This window comes from Mauremys reevesii, linkage group 1, assembly GCF_016161935.1.
Source record: "Mauremys reevesii isolate NIE-2019 linkage group 1, ASM1616193v1, whole genome shotgun sequence".
NCBI lineage: Eukaryota > Metazoa > Chordata > Testudines > Geoemydidae > Mauremys > Mauremys reevesii.
The window spans coordinates 203,584,093-203,603,755 of NC_052623.1; the positions used below are offsets into that span (position 1 = coordinate 203,584,093).

The 19,663-nt window shown below is 44.7% G+C and overlaps 1 long non-coding RNA gene across 3 annotated transcripts in view; it reads right to left on the reverse strand.

Annotated features, from left to right (window-relative positions):
* The window catches only part of LOC120399351, a 63,305-nt gene that overhangs the window by 42,798 nt on the left and 844 nt on the right, over positions 1-19,663 (reverse strand). Inside the window, exon 2 of one of the 3 annotated variants that reach the window (XR_005595111.1) lies at positions 3,754-3,821. The exons of the other annotated variants lie outside the window; for them this stretch is intronic. This is a non-coding gene — a long non-coding RNA (uncharacterized LOC120399351). The remainder of the gene's footprint in view (positions 1-3,753; positions 3,822-19,663) is intronic. 3 annotated transcript variants of the gene reach the window in all.

Sequence of the window (19,663 nt, forward strand, 5' to 3'; positions counted from 1 at the left end):
ATTGCCGATCTGGTATGTTCTAGAAAGAATCCCATCAGGAATCTACTTGAAAATTCTTGTCAGACAGCCCAGTGAGATGTACAGCAAAACAAATGTGAGAAAGATAAGAGTACAAAAAATATAAGCCTCATAACCAACATGTTCATGAAAGAATAATTGCTTTCATCTGTTTAAGAAAAGCTGAGTACTCACTGCAGACTGCCCCCGAGTGCATTTCACATTCTAGCTCTTCTCTTTCCATTGAGAGTCTGGCTAAGTCCAGAATAATTGGCAGAAATTATATTAGTCCCCTTGACTGAGGGAGGGTGCCTGCAGTTTCTTACTGAGGCTTGCCACCAAGGAGTGTTATTAGATCCCCCACTGCTCCTAGATATCCCGGTACTAGCTGTTGCCAAGACTGTGTTTTACCATCTGTGCTTGGCATCCTTTCCTTTTGGCTGTGGACTTTGGTACCATTATTCATGCTTTTGTCACCTCGAGAGAAACACAAACAGCACAGCTGCATGCAGAGAACACAATGCAGTTCTGGAGTTATACAAAACTGACCGATCTCCCCGCCTACTTTCATCTACTACCATGAACCAGAGGATGTCACTGGAGGGATTTTTTTTTCTTATTATTCCAGTTTTTCTTTCCATAAAAGGCTGGCAATTGCTAAAGGGTCTCAAAACCTTTTTCATGAGGCATGGTCTAAGCATCCCATTTCCCAGCTTTCAAGTCTATTTACACCATGATTAGGATAAACAAACTACAGGCAGTTGCCGCTCTCTGCTCTGTTCTCTGGCTGGAATTTCACTGTTGACCCAGGCCTGATCCAAAGCCATTAAAGTAAAAATTCCAAGTGACGTCAATGGACCGTGGATCAGGACACTAGGGCCCCGTCCAGCATTTCTTGCATGGCCAAAACTGTCATGGATTTCAATGGGAGTTTGCAATGTGCAACGACTGTAGCATCAGGCCCCCTAGTGGAGGCTCTCTCTGTTGCCCTCTGCACAAGTTGCAAACATTTACACCACTGCAGAAGGGCTGGGAAACACGACCATTCAGATCTGGTAGCATTTTACATGCACGCTGCACTCACTTTTCATTGGTGTAAGTAGATAAGCAAGACGCAACACAACAATGAATCACCCTTGAGTCTTACAAAGGTTTGGAAATGGTGACTGGGTTTCACTGGTTTTAGGGATAGCCAAATTGATTCAGAGAAAGTAACTTCTGACCCCAAACCCTCCTCTAAACTTTGAACGAACCCCTTCCCCTTCCTTTGTGATCTTAGGTTCAAAATCATTTAGTTGCCTTTCTTTTAGAATGGCCTCTTTTTTGTACATCTCTGCACTCTGGGCTCATAAGTGTTAAAATAATATACCTGTCTCATAGAGCTGGAAGAGACCCTGAAAGGTCATTGAGTCCAGCCCCCTGCCTTCATTAGCAGGACCAAGTACTGATTTTGCCCCAGATCCCCCTTAAGGATTGAACTCACAACCCTGGGTTTAGGAGGTTAATGCTCAAACCACTGAGCTATCCCTTCCCATGAACTGAAGGTGCAAGTTCTATTTTGAAACTTGATTGTGTAAAAATGGCATCATTGGGCTTTGTGATCATATGTGCTCAGTTAATATGTAAAAAGATGTCTATTTTTTCACCTAGCAGCCCTGTAAAATCCCCAGTGGATCCAAAAGTCAAGCTGTGTTCTTTACTTCTTGCACATCAGCACTAGTCTTAAAGTTTCTGCAGGCCAAATTCTACTTTAATTTTGTCTTCAATGAGTTTGCACAAGTACAGCTGATTGGAATTTAATAAGTAATTAATTACACATGGTGATGCACAAGAAAGAGTAGAATCCAGTGCATTCTCTTAGTACTGTAGAGCTAAAAGAAAAAGAAATCCATATTGTAGTCAGCTAAAATCAGCAGATTTGACTCCAATACACTCTTGAGCAGAGCTGTTGAGTAAGAAGTGGTCATTTTTATATGGCTATTTTTCAGAATACAACTGCACTTCAAAAAAACATTAAATGCAAATTCTTTGAAGTAAAGAAGCGTGCATATTGCATCTTCTTCCTTTCTTAGTGATATAATAGAAAAGTGCAGATATGACACCTTGTAAGATCTACATCACTAGTTCTTAAAACAACTGAGATTACAAACTTTTAACAGTAGATTTTTTTCTCACTTAAGAAGTTGATTCAACCTTGTAAACAAACACATTCTTCACAGAATTAAGTTTATTCCATTTTTAATGAGCCACATGATGCTATCTAAATATCATTTATCCTATAATCGTCTTTCATGCAGAATCCCAAATGTTCTGATTGCCTCATTAAGGCGGCATTCCCAGATTTCTTTCTTTTATATTTGCCTGGCTTCCGAGAAACTGGCTACAGCACATTCCGATGTTTGAATGCGTGCATTCTAAAATGTCACAATATTCTAGGTACAGACTAACTGTCCAGTTAATACAAGAGTTTGTCTCCAACAATGGTCAATGCTGGATGATTCAGAGGAAACCGTACTCCTGATATGCAACATTGTGCCCTCCAAGGAAATGTCTTCCTGACCACAGCTGGTAACCAGTTTATGCCTAGCTAGTGTAAGTATAAGTGCTGTTCTTATTCATGATCTTTTATTTTAATAAGTTAGCAAGCTCTTTATTTCACTAATCTTGAGCTATGCAAGTACCAGACAACCCACTCACAATGGCCATTATTACAGTATGTCATAAACCAAACAGATAGACAGGCTTTCATCAAGAAGAATCCCAAAGTGTTTTATTGTGCTTATCTGTTTGATATATTGTACAAACTCCAAAGTATTATATTAAGTGTTCACTTAACCTCCATTGAAATGGAACCATTCCTGGAGTGAAACATACTCAGTCTCGAACAGCACACAGCAACATTACACAGACATTTAGGGCTATTTTATCCAATTGAAACTGCAGGGGAAAATCTGGGAAGCCAACGTCCTTGCCAAAATCCCCTGTGGATAAGCACTCCCGCTCTTGTAAAAGCAGCATGAGAACTTTAATGACCACAAGTGGACAAGCCCTCTGTTTGACAGCCCATTCAACAGACAGGGACACTGTGCTCCCTGTAAGGTTACTGAATCTCACCTGTCTTCCATAACTTTCAAAGATAATCGCTAATGGCTCAGATATCTCCTCAGTCAGTTCCTTGAGTATTTTAGGATGTATTTCATCAGGCCCTGCTGACTAGAAGACATCTAACTTTTCTAAGTAATTTTTAACTTGTTCTTTCCCTATTTTAGCCTCTGATCCTACCTCATTTTCACTGGCATTCATTGTTAGATGGCCAATTGCCATTAAACTTTTTGGTGAAAACTGAAACAAAAAAAGTCATTTAGCACTTCTGCCTTTTCCATATTTTGTGTTATTGTTTTTCCCCAGAACTATATCAGAACATAAGAATGGCCATATTGGTTCAGACCAAAGGTCCATCTAGCCCAGTATCCTGTCTTTCAGCAGATGCCAGGTGCTTCAGAGGGAATGAACAGAACAGGTAATCATCAAGTGATCCATCCCCTGTCACCCATTCCCAGCTTCTGGCAAACAGAGGCTAGGGACACCATCACTGTCCATCCTGGCTAATAGCCACTGATGGACCTATCCTCCATGAACTTATCTAGTTCTTTTTTGAACCCCATTATAGTCTTGACCTTCCAGAGGTCTAGAAAAGGGCAAATACAGTGCCAATCTATAAAAGGGAGAATAAGGACAACCCGGGTAATTACATACCAGTCATCTTAACTTCAGTATCCAGAAAGATAATGGAGGAAATAATTAAGCAATCAATTTGCAGACACCTAGAAGATAATAAGGAGATAAGTAACAGTCAGCATGGATTAGTCAAGAACAAATCATGTCAAACCAACCTAATAGCTTTCTTTGACAGGGTAACAAGCCTTGTGGAGATATTAGCAGGAGTGTTGCAAGCAAGACACAAGAAGTAATTCTTCTGCTTTACTCCACACTGATTAGGCCTCAACCAGATTACTGTGTCCAGTTCTGGGTGGCACATTTCAGGAAAGATGTGGACAAATTGGAGAAAGTCCAGAGAAGAGCAACAAAAATAATTAGAGGTCTGGAAGACATGACCTATGAGGGAAGATTATAAAAACTGGATTTGTTTAGTCTGGAGAAAAGATGACTGAGAGGGGACATAACACTTTTCAAGTACATAAAAGGTTGTTACAAGAAGGAGGGAGAAAAATTGTTCTCCTTAATCTCGGAGGAGGGGAGAAGAAGCAATGGGCTTAAATTGCAGCAAGGGAGGTTTAGGTTGGACATTAGGAAAAACTTCCGAACTGTCAGAGTGGTTAAGTACTGGAATAAATTGCCTAGGGAAGTTGTGGAATCTCCGTTATTGGAGATTTTTAAGAGCAGGTTGGACAAACCCCTGTCAAGGATGGTGATAATACTTAGGCCTGGTCTACACTAGGACTTTAATTCGAATTTATCAGCGTTAATTCGAACTAACCGCTCAACCGTCCACACCAGGAAGCCATTTAATTCGAACTAGAGGGCTCTTTAGTTCGAATTTGGTACTCCACCCCGGCAGGTGGAGTAACGCTAAATTCGACATGGCTAGCTCGAATTAGGCTTGGTGTGGATGCTAATCGAACTTAGTAGCTCCGGGAGCTATCCCACAGTACACCACTCTGTTGACGCTCTGGACAGCAGTCCAAGCTTGGATTCTCTGGCCAACCACACAGGAAATGACCCGCGAAAATTTGAATTCATTTTCCTGTCTGGGCGGTTTGAATCTGACGTTCTGGTTGCACATCGGGGCGAGCTCCGCAGCACCTGCAACGATGCAGAGCTCTCCAGCAGAGGAGTCCGGGCAATCCCAGAATAGAAAGAGGTCCCCAGCATGGACTGACAGGGAAGTCATGGATCTGATCGCTGTGTGGGGCGAGGAGTCTGTGCTCTCGGAGCTGCGCTCCAGCAAGCGGAACGCAAAGACCTTCGAGAAGGTCTCTAAAGCCATGAAAGAGAAAGGATACAGCCGGGATGCGATGCAGTGCCGCGTGAAAGTGAAGGACCTAAGACAAGGGTATCAAAAAGTCAGAGCGGCAAACGGACGCTCCGGAGCCCAGCCCCAGACATGCCGCTTCTACGAGGCACTGCATGCCATTCTAGGTGGGTCTGCCACCACTGCCCCACCAGTGACGGTGGACTCCGAGGACGGAATAGTGTACCGACAGTTCCTCCTCCATGTTGATGGGGAAGATGAGGAAGGGTCTTTGAGGACGGCGCAGGCGACATCGAACCCACTCCCGCTTTCCCTGACAGCCAGGATCTCTTCATCACCCTCACAGAGATCCCCACTAACCGCCCGTTAACCCGGACTCAGAATCAGGGGAAGGATCAGGCGGTAAGTGCTACAAACAGGGAAACATTTATTTTTTAAGAAACAGGTATATATATAAAAAATAGAAATACTATATAAAAATTTTTAAATATCAAACTATACAAAAAGTAGGTCTACACATATAGGAATCGAGCAATAATCCTCTGGGGACAGTTCAAAAAAGCTCTCAGAGAGCAGCTGGAAAAGCCTCAGCAGGAGGTTTCTTGGGAGAGGTGCCTTATTGGGTGCTCCGTGGAAGCACACTCTTCCGCGCCAGGCCATCCTAAGGTAAAGGGGAAGCATCGCCTCTATGAGCATGGCAGCGTATGGTCCTGGTCTGTGCAGGGCTTCTGTTAGCATCCGCTCTCTCTGAGTCCGCCTGACACGCCTCAGGGTAATGTCATTCTGGAAGTGCTGCATCTAATTAGGGGAATTAGTGTACTGTTACTATTGTGAATGGTAGACTTTTACTTTGCATAAGAATGACCAACAGACTTTTACTTTGCATAAGAATGACCCTCGCTAACAGCCACGTGTTGGAGGCCACAGAGGAAAAGCATACAGTGATCTTTCCCATGCACTGGCGGGAGGGGCTGCAAAAGGGTCATCTTTTCTGCTTTGCACATTGCCTTTAGCAGGAGAGCACAGCTAACCACTAACTGATAAGCAGTATGTACTGTAAGGCTTACCAGGACTTTGTGCAAGAGGGATGCAGCTGTCTCTCGCGCTATCGAGTGCAATGGCGCCGCCAATGAGAGCGTATTCCGAAATCTCGGACTAGTTCTGAGATCTCCTGAGACTTGGTTCCCTCTTTGGTCTTGTTAACTGAAACTGACTAGACTGTGTTTACTGTTGGCAAACATGTATGTGTTCAAGGAAATCACCTACTTTTTCGCATCACACAGCCCTTCCCGGACTGCCCGGCATCCCCACGCAGAGGCTGGCTCAGATTAGACGCCGAAAGAAAAGACTAGGGACGACATGTTCCAGGAACTGATGGCCTGCTCCAGAGCGGAGGCGGCAGAGCAGAGACAGTGGAGGAGACCCTGTGTCAGCAGCATCGCACACACCTGGAACGGGAGGATAGGTGGCGGCAGGAAGACCAGCAGGCGACTCAAACGCTGCTTGGTCTAATGAGGAGCAAACGGACACGCTCCGGCGCCTTGTAGATGTTCTGCAAGACCGCAGGCAGGAGGAGAGCCCCCTGCAGTGCATCTGCAACCGCTCCAACGCCAAGAAGTCCTGTCCCCTCACCCAAAGTTACAAGAAGGAGGGGCGGTAGGGGCCATGAGAACTGTCCCTGCACCGCAGCAGACCGATAATGTTCGAGACAACTCTCGCTGTAAATTTGTACAAGCTCTTTCCTTACAGCATCAACCAGTCCCAACTCCAAGTTTAAACCCCCACTGTGTACTACATTATTAAAAGCGGTTTGGTGTTACTCACTGTTTCCACGTTTCTGGTGTCAGAAGACTTTCTGTGGGTGTGGGAATTGTAATTTCAGTGCATAGCCCACAGTGCCATGCTACAGACTTGGGTGCAGGGTCAACTGCAGAGCACACACAGACTGCAGTCACTAGGCACCAGGGACAGTCTGTGTGGTGTATGCTGCCCGGTCTTTCCTTGATGTGTATGCTTGTCCAGGGTCCTGGTGCCTGCCATCCCGAATGTAAAGGCAGGCTTCCTTCACATGCACTTGGACCGTAGCCACGATCCTCCCGGTGCCCTGAGCCCCAAAAGAGCCCTCATCCAGGGGCAGATACTCACCCTTCCCCACACCCCTCACCTTCCAACGCCCAAACCCACAGCCGTCATGTTAACCCCTATCCAAAGACGGCACCTCGCCCTTCCTGCAAACCCACCCATTCCTGCAACCTCCCCTACATGCACAACCACCGTAAACCGCCCCCACCCGCAGACCTATGTAGGAGCAGGAGGCTGTCCGTCCTCTTTGGGACAAGCGGTCTGTACATCAGTGCACACCTTACCCAGCACAGAATGCTTCCATGTTTCAACCAAGAAACAGAAATGCAAAGTCAACGAAAGATTTATTATTAATTACTGAAACATGTCCTTAGTTTTAAAACGTCCTTTGGAAGTGGGGGAAACTTGGTTTGTGATCAGGCTCTCTTAAAATCAAGTGGACAGTCACAGGTTACCCTGCTCTGCGAGGACACTCGCCAAAGCCTCCCTGATGCACATCGCTTCCCGCTGGGATATTCTCTCGCACGGGTGTCTGGCTGATCGTAAACAGCAGCCAGGCGATTTGCCTCAACCTCCCAAGCGGCCAAAAGGTCTCGCCTTGCTCTCACAGAGATTGTGGAGCACACAGCAAGCAGCAATAACTACGGGATATTCTTTTCGCTGATGTCCGAGCGAGTCAGTAAGCTCCGCCATCTCAGCACACTCCACCACCATTCTGCACTTGCTCAGCCGGTAGTTGAAGAGTTCCTTCTCACTGTCCAAGGCGCCTGTATAGGGCTTCATGAGCCAGGGCATTAGCGGGTAGGCCGGGTCCCCGAGGATCACTGTAGGCATCTGCACATCCCCAACCGTTATTTTGTGGTCCGGGAAGAAAGTACCTGCCTGGAGGCGTCTAAACAGACCAGAGTTCCTGAACACACGCGCGTCATGAACCTTGCCCGCCCACCCGACGTTGATGTTGGTAAAACGTCCCCTATGATCCACCACAGCTTGCAGCACCATTGAAAAGTAGCCCTTTCGGTTAATGTACTCGCTGGCCTGGTGGGCTGGTGCCAGGATAGGGATGTGAGTCCCATCTATAGCCCCACTGCAGTTTGGGAATCCCATCGCGAAGCCATCTATGATGACCTGGACATTTCCGAGAGTCACCACCTTTGAGAGCAGTTGCTCAACGATTGCGTGGGCTACTTGAATGACAGCAATCCCCACGGTAGATTTGCCCACGCCAAAGTGGTTCGCTACTGACCGGTAGCTGTCTGGCGTGGCAAGTTTCCAGAGGGCGATGGCCACTGCTTCTGCACACTCAGGGCTGCTCGCATCCTTGTGTCCTGGCGCTTCAGGGCAGGGGACAGCAAGTCACACAGTTCAAGGAAAGTGCCTCACGCATCCTGAAGTTTCGCAGCCACTCTGTGTCATCCCAGACCTGCAGCACTATGCGGTCCCACCAGTCTGTGCTTGTTTCCCGGGCCCAGAATCGCTGTTCCACACCATGAACGTGACCCATTGCCACCATGATCTCCACTGCCCGCTGCTTTGTGAGAGGTCTGCGCCACTCTCCTCACTGCCGGAGCCTCCTCGCCCGGTTTCTCAGCAGCTGACTGTGGAAGAGGTGGACGATAAGATGCGAGGAGTTGACAACGGCCATAAGTGCAGCGATGATCGCAGCGGGCTCCATGCTCGCAGTGCTGTGGCGTCCGCTGTAACCGACCAGAGAAGGCGCGAACAGATTTCCGGCGCTTTCAAGGAAGAGAGGGAGGGCGTGATTGACGGTTCAATGACGACACTAACCCAAAACCACCTCGACATTTTTCCCCAGCATGCATTGGGGAAATCCCAGAATTCCAATGGGAACTGTGGATAGCTTCACAGTGCACCGCTTCCAAAGTCGAAGCTGGCCCCGTGAATGTGGACTCAGAAGTTCGAATTTGTGTATTTAGTATGGATACACAAATTCGACTTATTACGGTCGAATCCACAAATTCGACTTAAGTAGATTCGAAATAGTCCTGTAGTGTAGACAAGGCCTTAGTCCTGCTATGAGTACAGGGGACTGGACTAGACTTCTCGAGGTCCTTTCCGGTCCTTCAATTCTATGAATCAGTCCTGACTCAATGAGAAGATCTCCCTCTGCTGAACCACCAGCTCCTGGGGTTTCCTTTGAGATGTGCCATCCTGAGCAAGATTGAACCTGCTTACTTTATGTGAGCTGACAGGATCACAATCTGAGTTGAGGGAGGGTTCTCCTTCCCCACCCCCCACCCAGATAACTGGGAAGACGATGCATCTAATTTCATTCCACCTGTAGGCTGTATTGCCCTGCCAGCATTACATGCAGAAGTGGATTATTTCAATATTTATTTATTGTATATATGGGTAGTATTACTGTGCAATGGATACTCAGCTGGCTAATCGAAAATGGACCTAGTGTAATTACTAATGTAACGGTGGTGTTCAGGCCGAGAAGAGACGTCAAATGGAGTGATCCATACATTTCATTAATGGGTTACCTATGATTTAATATATTAATTAACAACCCTAAAAGAACCAGTGGAAGAAGGTGTGCTTATCAAATCTTCTGATAAGAGATCAGAACGGGAAGCAGCAGTGAACTCTTTAGAGGACCGAGCTTAAAATATAGCTTGATCCTAAAAGGTAAGAGAAATGGGCTGGAATCAATAAAATGTCATTCAGCAAGAATACATGTAAAATGTTTCACATGGGGAAGAATAATCAAAGGCACAAAGAGAAATTGGAGAATTCTGACCAGAGGGCAGTAGTACAAATAAGTCAGTTTCACTGATTCATTCACTCCTAGGCCTCTCTGCTGGGCCTGCCTGAACTTCATTCTCCAGGGTTGTGTCCCCACTAGCTTTCCCTAGCTCTAAACTCCCATTCTCTCTCTCTCTCTCACACACACACACGCACACAAATGAAAAAACTGAACTTTTTACAACTCACAAGAAAGTTTTATAACACTTGCTGGGAATGGGTTTGGGAGCTTCGATTTGCACTTCCCCAGGTTGTGAAATGTTGTGACACAGCATTATCCCCTTGGTTTAGTGAAAATGTTACTAGGTTAAAGTTGATATTTTTGAGGAAGCAACTGTGAATGTTCATCAAAGGGACTAGCAAGGGATCTTAAAAGAACTGTTTATAGCAGCCGATCAGAATCGGCAACTGCGTATCCTCTCAGAGGCATTCAGAAGTAGGGTGTCCAGATGTCCCAATTTTATAGGGACAGTCCTGATATTTGGGGCTTTTTTTCATATGGGCTCTTACTACCCCCTACCCCTGTCCCGATTTTTCACACTTGCTATCTGGTCACCCTATTCAGAAGTAATCAAATGGTCAAGGTTTGGGGGTTAAAAGGGGATTTTGTAAGTGGAGAATTCTAAACTAGAGCTGGGTGAATAATGAATAAAGTATTTGGGAATGTTTGCTTCATTATTTACAACTCTTTTCATTTGCTTCCCACCAATTTTTCATCTAATCAGGAAGTATGGCCAGCTTGCCTGGCATGTTACAGTGATTTAAAACAAAAAAGGCATGAGATCAGGTTTTCAGAGGTACTGAGGTACAGCTAGACACCTAGCATGATTTCCAAGAGCCCTGAGGCACCTATCTTTGACACCTAAATACCTTTGAAAATATGGCCCATGAGCTCTCCTGCATTGAATTTGTATCAATCCCATAGCATGCAAAGAAGTTCTGAGGCCTGTTCTACACATAAAGTTCCACTGATTTGCTAGTGCTGTGATTTGAAACAAGCTTCATTTCTATCAGTTTAAAAAACTAGCTCTTATGTGTTTAGCTTGCACTTGCAAATGTTCCCATAAATAAACCAATTGTCAATTAATTTTAAATAATGAACTCAGCTGTGAAAATGGAAATCTGTTTGCAGATAATCAGAGGAGAAAACAGAAAAAGGAGCTAAATTCTTCAAATGAATTGTTTTCTGCAAATAGTTGATCCAGCTCAATTCTAGACAGAGAGAGAGTGAGTTTTTCTATAGCTCAAGTGGTTTAAAATCAATATGGTTAAAGCAGTACAATCCCCTTGCACGGACACTGTCATACTGGTATAAAGGTATATTGGTATAGCTTACTCCTGTCAATTACAGCTGCTGCAGACATGCCTAACAGTGATATTAAAATGAAGGGGGAGAGTCTCCCATCCATAGAGAGGGAGTCCACTCCACTTGGAGACCACTTCTCCACAAAGGTTCCCTGGAGTTCAGGCTTTGAATTCAAGTAATACCTTTGGAGCCATGCTACCAGGGAGTGAAATAGTGAGTGGCTGTCTCCATAGGGAAACATACTCTTCAACTTGCAGTAGCCAAAGCTGTGCAGGATTTAGCCAGACTCACTCTCTTGTACAGGAGTGGCTGAGTGGAATCACAGCAGAATTTTGTGTCTTGTTTTCCTCAAGTAAAAGCACCTTTGAACTGCTGGGACTTCAGTTTTTCCTTTTACCTTGGTCGCATCAGCTGTGCTCAATTTAAAAATAGTAACGTGACCGAACATAATTTCTCATTAGTCTAAGCCATCACTCTAATGCACCTTGTCAGATATAATCACAATAATATGCCACAAGAAAAGCTCCGTCAGTAAGAGAAAAATGCAGGTGCTTGAAAGAAAAAGGAACTCTTTTAATAATCAGGTCTCACATGCACTGATCTTTAAAATGAATGATGTTTCAGATGATTTGCTATTTTAAGAACTACAATCTGACCTTGCAAGATACTCAGCACCTCAAAGTCATGAGTAGGAGCAATATACATGTAAAGCAGTGCTATTAACTTAAGGCTAGATCTTGAGCATACACACACGCACTCTCTCTCAGCTTTATTTACATAAGTAGTCCCAATGGCAAGCCCAGGGCTTTACTTTAGTGCAGCTAATTTCTTTCTCCCCGCAATCAACAAAAAAATGTTGGTTTTACACAGTCCAAAGTTTCTTTACATTTCATTGACACTTTTATTTCAAATTTAAACCTTTCCATTGCTGTGGGCACAGGAGCAGAACTAGGAAGCGAAACTAACTATAAACAGAGAGTGAATCCAGTGGACTAGCTCAGTGATTCTCAACCTTTCCAGACTGTATCCCTCAGGAGTTTGATGTGTCTTGTAAACTCCACGTTTCTCCTCACTTAAAAACTCCAGCTTTGGCTTCAGCCCCTTGCAGCGGGGCCCAGCATTTGCCTTTCTGCCCTGGGCCCCAGAAAGTCAAATGCTGGCACTGGCGACCCCATTAAAATAAACTCACAGCCTGCTTTGGGGTCACAACCCATAGTTTGAGAACCGCTGATATAGTCTATAGAGCAGTATAAACAAGTCATTGTCTGTATGAAATTTTAGTTTGTACTGCTTTCACTAGTGCTTTTTATGTAGTCTGTTGTAAAACTAGGCAAATATCTGGATGAGCTGATGTACCCCCTGGAAGACTTCTGCGTACCCCCAGGGTTACACATACCCCTGGTTGAGAACCTCTGAACTAGTTTTACTGTCCCAGCTATGGGAAGAGCAAAACAAGTAAACAATCAACATGAATAGTGGAAAACAGTACATTAGGTCTTTAACGTTCTTTCAGTTTTAAGAATCTGTGTGGTGGCACTAGCAACACGGGTAAGGATTCTGTTTTGAAATCTATAATTTTTTAAGGATTTACATTATAAGGAAACAAATCCTAGCCCATTTTTTGCTCTTCAAGGTCACCTTTATCGTATCTGATATAGCACTCTGAAGAAGGCAGGCCCAACCCTGAAGTCTGCACTTAAGTAAAACTTTTATTAAGCCAATGGACGTTTGCCCTGAATCTGAACTACAGGAGCATGCCTGTAAAGGACTAAATAGTATTGTTCTGCTGGGGGTTGGGTGAAATCTCATTGAAGCTAGCGGACATGAAAGCCACCCTTCATTCAGGATAAATATAAGAAACCAATCAAGCTACTTGATGGAATAAATAGCTGAAACAACAGAAGCCACCACCCAAAACACAGGCCAGACAGGGCCAGTCAGGAATCTGAACTATGCTGGTGGAGGGGCTCCACTGTGGGCTGAATGTAACGGCAGGGATGATGGGTATTGTTTTTCTGAATTTGTGTGTGTGTGCATGAAAGAGAGCACAGATGCAGCCAGGCACATCACAGACAGGCACAGAGAATCAGGAAGGAAAGAGGTGGAGAAATTGGAGAGAGTCCAGAGGGGAGTAACAAAAATGATACAAGCTTTAGAAAACCTGACCTCTGAGGAAAGGTTAAAAAAACTGCAAGGAGTCCGGTGGCACCTTAAAGACTAACAGATTTATTTGGGCATAAGCTTTCGTGGGTAAAAAAACTCACTTCTTCAGATGCATGGAGTGAAAATTACAGATGCAGGCATTATATACTGACACATGAAGAGAAGAGAGTGTTACCTCACAAGTGGAGAACCAGTGTTGACAGGGCCATTCGATCACGGTGGATGTGGAGGTGTCAATTCCAGGAGACTAACATGGCTACCCCTGATACTTTGAAAAATGGGCATGTTTAGTCTTGAGAAAAGAAGACAGAGGGGGAGCCCTGATAATAGTTGACAAATATGTTAAGGCTGATATAGAGGGTACAGGGATCAAATGTTCTCCATGGTCACTGAAGGTAGGACAAGAAGTAATGGGCTTAATCTGCAAACAGGGAGATTTAAGTTAGATATTAGCAGGGGCGGCTCTAGGGTTTTTGCCACCCCAAGCATGGCAGGCAGGCTGCCTTCGGCAGTTTGCCTGCGGAGGGTCCGCTGGTCCCGCGGGTTCGGAGGACTGCCGAAGCCGCGGGATTAGCGGACCCTCCGCAGGCGGCAGCCTGTCTGCTGCCCTCGTGGTGCCGGCAGAGCGCCCCCCGTGGCTTGTTGCCCCAAGCATGCGCTTGGTGTGCTGGGGCCTGGAGCCGCCCCTGGATATTAGGAAGAACTTTCTAACTCTAAGGGTAGTTAAGCTCTGGAACAGGCTTCCAAGGGAGGCTGTGGAATCCCTGTCGTTGGCAGTTTTTAAGAACAGGTTGAACAAACGCCAGTCAGCGAAGGTCCTGCCTCGGCACAGGGGGCTGGACTTGCTGACCCCTCAAGGTCCCTTCTAGCCCTATATATCTATGATTCTATGAAGCATCAGACACAGTTAACACTGGTAGCATAATCTTAGGAAAAAGAGTGGGAGAGAGGGAGCCTTGAGCAAAGTGCTGGCTGGAGAGGGGCTTAGAACTGTGAGCAAAGAAATTATCTCCTGTCCCTTGGTTCCTGCTGTGTTCAGGAACACAGGACTAATGTATACTTTATTTGTAAATAAACAAGATTGCATGAAAGAAATTGTGACAGTGTACCCCATAAGGCTTCATGGGAATATGCTTATGAATGTATATATGATATAACTGGAATATGTTTTATGCTACATATGCCATGTAACATATCTCTGCAAAGGTTATGATCTACTGAATACATTCCTCCTATTTGTATGCATGTATCATTTTTGTACTTGTAGTTAGGAATATTGGCTGTATACTTGCAAGATAGCCTTAGTAAAGCATTTGGTCAGCTTCTTGAGAAAGGAATGTGCAAATTAAGTGCCCAATCAAGAACCACTTAAGCCAACAATGAACTCAAAGACACCAATCCACATCGGAGCTTTCACAGGGATGTGGCTTGGCTGGTAAGAAACTGAGTCATGCATGGACATGTGACTTGTCCATGTGACTCCAAAACTCCATCTTGGAGCTGGACTTTGCATAGGAGAGGAGGGGGTCTCCACCCACAAGAGAAAGTCTACTTAAACCCCTGGGAGACCCCTCCATTTTGTCTTCAGCTGGGTAAAGAGAGAGCCTCTCCACCCAACGAATACCTGAACGAAACTGGAACAAAGGACGGTAACTACAGGGGGTGTGAGTGATTGCTGGACTCAGACTAGGAGACTAGTCTGTAAAAGAAAACTTACTGGGTGAAGTTTTTATCTGTATTCAGTTTTCTTAGACATAAACTTGCATGTTCTATTTTATTTTGCTTGGTAATTCACTTTACTTTGTCTAGAGCAACAAAGAGTCCTGTGGCACCTTATAGACTAACTGATGTATTGGAGCATAAGCTTTTGTGGGTGAATACCCACTTCGTCAGATGCATGTTCTGTCTGTTACTACTTGAAACCACTTAACTCCTACTTTCTGTATTTAATAAAATCACTTTTTACTTATTAATTAACCCAGAGTATGCATTAATACCTGGGTGGGGGCAAACAGCTGTGGATATCTCTCTATCAGTGTTATAGAGGGCAAACAATTTATGAGTTTACCCTGTATAAGCTTTATACGGGGTAAAACAGATTTATTTGGGGTTTGGACCCCATTGGGAGTTGGGCATCTGAGTGTTAAAGACAGGAACACTTCTGTTAGCTGCTTTCAGGTAAACCCACAGCTTTGGGGCACATGGTTCAGACCCTGGGTCTGTGTTTGAGCAGACTGGCGTGTCTGGCTCAACAAGACAGGGTGCTGAAGATCCAAGCTGGCAGGGAAAGCAGAGGCAGAAGTAGTCTTGGCACATCAGTTGACAGTTCCCAAGGGGGTTTCTGTAATCCAACCCATCACAGAAATAACTGGCTCCACCATAATTTTCTCCCCCTAATGGAAACAACAGTCAAGACCCCAAATCTTGGCAAACTGCTCAAGTCAAAACATTATAGTAAATGCTTTGGAGCAAAAATCCCATTCACCTCATTCATGTCAAAGCCCCCACTGAGATCAATGGGAATTTTTCCAGAGTAAAGTGAGTAGGATTTGGTCCCAAATTAGAATCAGCAATGGTCAAACCTGGAAAGCATTGGAGGTTCACTTAGGACACACACCAAAGTTTAGAGACTTATCCTACTATCCCAATCTCTGGACAAAGAAAACAACCCCATGGAAATATATTCTTTGTATCTCTGCTGAATAAGCATGGGCCCTTGGCAACACAGTCTTCTCATGAAACTTCCTGGCATGGGAAGCATGGGCCAGGGGGAGGCCGGGCAGCAGTACAGGTGAGAGAACCTCCGTGAGGACAGCCTGGAAACCACAGAGATGCTTGGACTGCACTGCAGATCCTTGGGGTCTGCTAAATTCACAGCCCTCTTTGCAGTGCTACAAACTCCCTCAGAGAAAGGAGGATTAAAGTGAACTAATTGACATCCAGCCTTGATGTGGAGCCCCTTTACACTGTGCTGGCAGGTGTAAGATGCAACTAGCACCTATGCATTACACAGTACCAGCTTTAAGGGGAAGGGATAGCTCAGTGGTTTGAGCATTAGCCTGCTAAACCCAGGGTTGTAAGTTCAGTCCTTGAGGGGGCCATTTGGGGATTGATCCTGCTTTGAGCAAGGGGGTTGGACTAGATGATCTTCTGAGGTCCCCACCAACCCTAATAATCTATGATTCATCTGCTCTGTGCTACTCCTGGAACAGAGGGCATTCCTGGGATGTGGAGGAATGGGTGTGGCAAGAACAGACATGTGCCCCAGGTATTCTAGGCCTCTGTGCCCATGGGGGTCATTGATTTAGGGACAAGCCCTCACTCCCCCAAATGGAGGAGATGCAAACTGGCTCTGAGTTTCTACTAACAGATCTCTGAGCAAATTTTACCTTCCTGCAAGCTGATCTGCTGGAAGGTAGCATGTCTCCTTGAATGAAGTTTATAGACATAGGGCCTGATTTTACAGTCCTTACTCAGGCAAATGCCCAATCAGTTGTATGAGGTACAGAGCCACATAACTTTTGTTATAGCATCGTTCTCTGGGTACTGCGCCTCGGAATGTCAGCAGAGGCAGCTACCGTTTTGTGAGGCCGCTTGGATTCAGTCTGTTCTGGGGAAGACACCTGCTCGCATTATGCTCTTTCATGGAGACTTTATATTTATTCTTCTCTTGATTTGTTGGTCCCTTAATTTAAACAGAAGGCCATCCAGACTGACATTATATGGTTGTGCATTGTATATGGAAAAGCATCCCTCTGCTAGCCCTAGGGATGTGCAGGAACTGAGAAGAGGTGGATTGTTCCTCCTCTATTCAAGGGCAGTCACAATCCAGGTGCTGCCCCAGGGCTGGTCTAACGTGCATCCTTGCTTTAACGGCCCATATGGACAAATTTAAAAATGTGAAACCTCCAGGGTATAAGAATGTGCCAGCCATATCTCCTCCCCATCCCTCCAACCTGCCCCTCCCTAGACTGTTCACTGCTGCTCCTGTTGATGATCAACAGCATTGATGATGACCCCCTACCCCAGGAAGGTTTACACCTGACCCGTGGCATCTTTGCACCAGCCTACCTAGGAATCTGTCCCAACAAGTTATATAGGAGTTTTTCTTGAGTAAGGACACCAAGATCAGGCCCTGAATTAGCAGCACTACAACTAGAGCGAACATTTTGAATTTTATGGAAATAGCTATGTTCTGTGAGACAATGTTTTCAGTGATGTGTTCTTAGAAGTTGTTTTCCCCTCACAAAAGCTACGTAATCATATAAAGTGAGTCAGGATTTATATTTAAATCAGATCTTTGGAGCAGAATTAATTCCTCATTTATTTCTGTGAATTCACTATATCTCTCAAAAAATATATAATACTTGGAAAACTCTGTAAAATACATTAGCAGCACTACATGACTTGCATCTGAAGAAGTGGGTATTCACCCACGAAAGCTCATGCTGCAGAACGTCTGTTAGTCTATAAGGTGCCACAGGATTCTTTGTTGCTTTTACAGATCCAGACTAACACGGCTACCCCTGATACTCTGTAAAATACATTAGATGCTACTACATATGAAAGTGTGTAAGGGCAGGTCTACACTGGGGGGGGGATCGATCTAAGATACGCAACTTCAGCTACGTGAATAGCGTAGCTGAAGTCGAAGTACCTTAGATCGAATTACTTACCGTCCTCATTGCACAGGATCAACGTCCGCGGCTCCCCATGTCGACTCCGCTACCGCCGTTCGCATTGGTGGAGTTCCGGAGTCGACAGGAGCGCGTTCGGGGATCGATATATTGCGTCTAGATGAGACGCAATATATCGATCCCCGAGAAATCGATTGCTACCCGCCAATCCGGCCGGTAGTGAAGACGTACCCTAAGAAGTGATCACATTCTGTATGACCTATTGGCCATGAAGTTTCTAAAAGCATTTATTTGCCTTCTATAAAAATCTTAGCCAACTGTATTGTTATTATTACAAAGACCTTCTGATCATTGCTGGAATGGACCTTTTCTTAAAATCTAAACATAGACAAACTGATATCAGCCAAGTCATTCACTTTAAAATAAAAAAGTAATAAAGGTTATATAACTACTATCCTAATCACCAGATCTTTATTTGTAAATTTCCAAGATTAAAAAAAAATCCATTGTTAGGACTAGATCCTCAGTTGGTGTAAATGGAGCTGGTCCCACTTATTCCAGCTGAGGAGCTGGTCCACTGATTTAAAAAAATAAACTAAACACAGCCCTGAATGGCACACAAAAAATGCTATATATTTATGACATTTTAAAGGAAGGAAAAGAGAGAAATAAATAATACAATCCCTTTTGAGCCAGAAAGCAAATAACCGTTTCTTAGCTGAAAGCAGAGAAGAGCAAACAAGCCCTGCCCTCAGTATTAAGTGGCTCCAGCACTGAAAGGAATTATATTCAAGTGACCCGCAGTAAAAAAAAGCAAAGACAGATGGAAGAAACTAAACCTCTAAGCCTTTTGTCTAACTTTTTATCTACTTTTTGGCTTACTAAATTGGCCTTTGACTTTCAGGATTTAAACATGGTTCTATTATGGTTAAAACTGACACCCTATCTGCGTTTCCTCTGCAGCACCTATTACAAGTGCCTTCTCAAACATATACATATTATAGGCAGCGCTGCCTGCCTTAACCTATAGTTAAGATTGCCCAATATTTTCCATTATAAGACTCTGTTTTCGGTTGGTTATAACTTTGCTAACCTTTAACTGTTCAGGCTGAAATTTTCCATGCTGGGTGTCTGCCTCAGGCTGAATTATTTACTTATTTATTTATTTATTTATTTACTGAAAAATTCAGCAAAAACAGTCTGCTATTTCTCACAATGAGGTGAGGGAAAAAATATGTTATCTTGCCCATGTTAGAAAAATTCTTACAACCATTTCATTCAGAAGCTCCAGCACCTCCAGACTTTGGGGGCAGAGATTTGAAATATGACAAAGGGGTATTGCCCCGGAGGTATAATGTGCCTTGGCAGCCCCATGAAATTTTGCTCAGCTATGGGCATGTTAAAAGCCTCAAAAAAAATCTCAGTTGGCACATGCTCAGTAGAGACTTATTACAGTTTGAGAGCTAAATTCTCCAAAGATTCTGTCTGCACTGAGCATGCTCTAGCCCCACCTGCTCCTACCTGCTGACTGGCCTGTGTATGTGTCGTCCCCACAGAGCGACTGAGCATACTGAGCATGCTCCATCTTGGGAATGCAGGGGCTAAGGAGGACTTTCCCTGCAAATGCTGCTCTCACTGCTGGGAACCACTGTGGCACTAGGCACCAGAACCGACTCAATGGAGCCTGTCTGTCCCGGGCTGTCAATGATCCCCCTG